This window comes from Myxine glutinosa, chromosome 3 (assembly GCF_964187855.1).
Source record: "Myxine glutinosa chromosome 3, kmMyxGlut1.1, whole genome shotgun sequence".
Lineage (NCBI taxonomy): Eukaryota > Metazoa > Chordata > Myxini > Myxiniformes > Myxinidae > Myxine > Myxine glutinosa.
The window spans coordinates 177,711,169-177,714,125 of NC_136263.1; the positions used below are offsets into that span (position 1 = coordinate 177,711,169).

The 2,957-nt window shown below is 40.1% G+C and overlaps 1 protein-coding gene across 1 annotated transcript in view; it reads right to left on the reverse strand.

Moving 5' to 3' along the window:
- Positions 1 to 1,832: 1,832 nt before the first annotated feature.
- Positions 1,833 to 2,957, reverse strand: part of LOC137424111 (monocarboxylate transporter 12-like) — a 51,386-nt gene continuing 50,261 nt past the window's right edge. The window contains exon 5 of the mRNA XM_078774761.1: positions 1,833 to 2,957. This exon is cut by the window's right edge and continues 1,364 nt beyond it. The gene's annotated coding sequence lies outside the window, so the exon portion shown is untranslated.

Consider the following 2,957-nt stretch of genomic DNA (forward strand, 5'->3'; position numbering starts at 1 on the left):
TCTGCATGACGTCTTCTTGTTTTTTTATTGATCGCTTTTTATTTTCATTGGCAAGGCTTATTTTGGGTTCTGTCATGGATATTACATTAAGAAGAGAGTGGAAAGGGTTGGATGTGAGTTTGGGATTTGTTTAGACCTTCACACCTTTAAGACCTTTTAAAATTCTGTTGACCCCTTTGACCTTTTTAGACACTTTCAAACATTTTGACCTTTCCACCTTTTGACCTTCAGACCATCCTCCACAACTTTTCAAACCTTTGACCTTGACACATTTACAACTCGATCATTTTGACCTTTCATTTGCAATCAACGACCTTTCATTTCGTACATCCTTCCATTTATTTGCCACACAAAATAAACCACACAAAACAAGTCCTGGCAAGGGTTTGCGATCGCCGATTGCTCTTGCTTGTTGTTTGTGTGCTCCTTCTGTGTACTATTATATATTTTCCATTGCTTTGAGAAGTATTACTGTATATAATTTTGCATGCTCCTTCTGTGTACTATTATATATATTTCCAATGCTTCGAGAAGTATTGCTATATATAATTGTGTGTGCTCCTTCTGTGAATTATTATATATATTTCCATTGCTTCGAAAAGTATTACTGTATGTAATTTTGTGTGCTCCTTTTGTGTCTGTCACACTTTATTCTAAAGGGTTCTTGCTGACGTACTATTGGAATCGCTACATTAAAGCTCAAGGTCCTGCTTTTTTCTTCTTCTTCTTCTTCCATTGTGGAAAGAAGGGCTTTTAAAACAGGCATTGTTTTTATTAAACAGACATTCTTTTTTGTTCCAAGTAAATTGATTAACAACTTTCCAACGGTACCATTTTCATTATTCTATGACAGCAGAACCCTTTAAAATAAAGTGTGGCAGACACACAGACACTGCTTCTTTTAGAAACAGATAAACTTTTAAATCAGGTTAAAACTTTTCTCTGCTGAGTCTCTTCTTTCTTGGAGGTGGTTCAATCTCCATTAGTAGTTTGCTAAAAACTTCAGTTTTCTCTAGTCATGACCAAAATAATAAATTACGCCACTGCAACATCTTAAGTTTAAACAAGGGACTTGTGCAGGGTTGCCAAAAAAAGTCCAGTTTAAGAATAATAAATTGCAACTCTAAGTGTTTTCAAGTTCCAGAATTATGTAAATTAGCTTTGTATTCTTTCATTATACCTACTCCACCAGAAGTGGACGGAGGTTATGTATTCATCCCTGTTTGGCTGTCTGTCTGTGAGCAGGATATCTCAAAAAGTTATGGACGGATTTGGATGACACTTGGTGGACAGGTTGCGTGTGTGACATGAATTTGATTTTGGTGAAGATGTGGATACGGATACTGCAATTTTGAAGTGACTCTTCGCCTTTGAGAGAGAGGGCCAAAATCGATATAAAGCATTATATTTCAAAAAGTTATGTACGGAATGTGACAAAACTTGGTGCATCAGTTGGGTAGGTGAAAAGAACAAGCGGATTAGATTTTGGTTTAGGTCCGAATCCAGATTCGGTCCATCAGTGGATACAAAACGTAAACTGTTCAGCCTGGCAGAAGTATGCTCTCTACCGAGTGCCGATCCGATTTTGTATGCAATAAATTCATGCTGGGTTGCATCATTGCTGGGAGCAGAGATGTGCTGCTGATGCAGTGTCCCTGTACCTTAGAGACGGAGTTTGTAGTTTGGCCAGGTCGCCAGCAATAGCTCAGCTTTGTATTAGCTCCCGCAATAGGAACCAGGGAAAATAACAAAGTACCGACCATAACCAAGCAATTGATGAGATCCTGCACTTTGATTGCTTCAAAAAGGAAATAGAAAAGGAAAAATTGCTTCTTCACTTTATTCTCAGCTTAAATGGAAGCTCATGCAGAGAACTCATCCGGGCTGGATTCAAGCTGTGAAGTCTATATAGAATTAGAGTAAGCACAGAGTAAACTCGTCCTCCCATTCACAGGCACTCTTTGCTTCCTATCATGAAGCCAGTTTCAAATACAGTTAGATATTCTACCAGCCACTCCACAAGCTTTGGAGAAATCGTAGTTTAACCCCGGTTGAATAAGTCCTCTGCAATGCGAAAACAAAATGCCTTATAGCAGCTGCCTCTCAGAAGTCTCTGTGTAGCAGAGATTAACAGGATCTCAATTAAAGGCAGGAAGAGCCCAATGGCCGTTAGGCCCATAAAGCCTGTGCAATCCTGCCAACATCGGCGTACTCCGTATATCTCTATTTCTTCTAAATATTACCGATATAACTAGATTTTAAAACTACATTGTTTCTGCTGTCGCAACCTTTGCAGTAGCTTGATTAGCACACGAGTTATACTGTGTGAACGAGCATGATAGTGCTGTGCCTGAGTAGCTCGATCAAGAATGATTAAAGTGGCTGCATTCATAACAAATATTGAGGTAGCTGTTAGATTTGTGAGTCCAGTGAGCAGCAATGCTATTTAATATTAAAGCCTACAAGTGAAGAAGAGGGATGGCTTGCGCTTGAAAGAGATATACATTCGAAAAATGAATGCGGGAGAAGGGGATGCTGGGAGGTGGCGAGTGCCCGAATGGAGAAAGAATAAATGGAAAAAGAAAAGTAGGAACGACTTTTGTGTTTCCAATGGCTTTAGAGCTGAAAAACGATAAACATGGCCGTAGGAGATGGAGTTGAGGATTAATTAATTAATTCCATATGCAACCGGTTGCTGCTGGTTCGAGCAGGAATTTGGAATTTGGTCGGAGTGGACATTTGGTCTCTTTGCGAAGGATATTGTGGGATATTTATCGTCCAGCAACTAATGCAAGCAGATGTGACGCCGAGTTCAACATCCATCGGAGGGACGGTACACACATTAAATCCTCGTCCCGCCTGCGAGATGCCAGGATGACAGTTTATAGCTGGGCCGAGATTCAAACAGAGGCTAGATTGCTAAGAAGGGAGTGTGCATGCCTCTCGGCCAGCCTGCC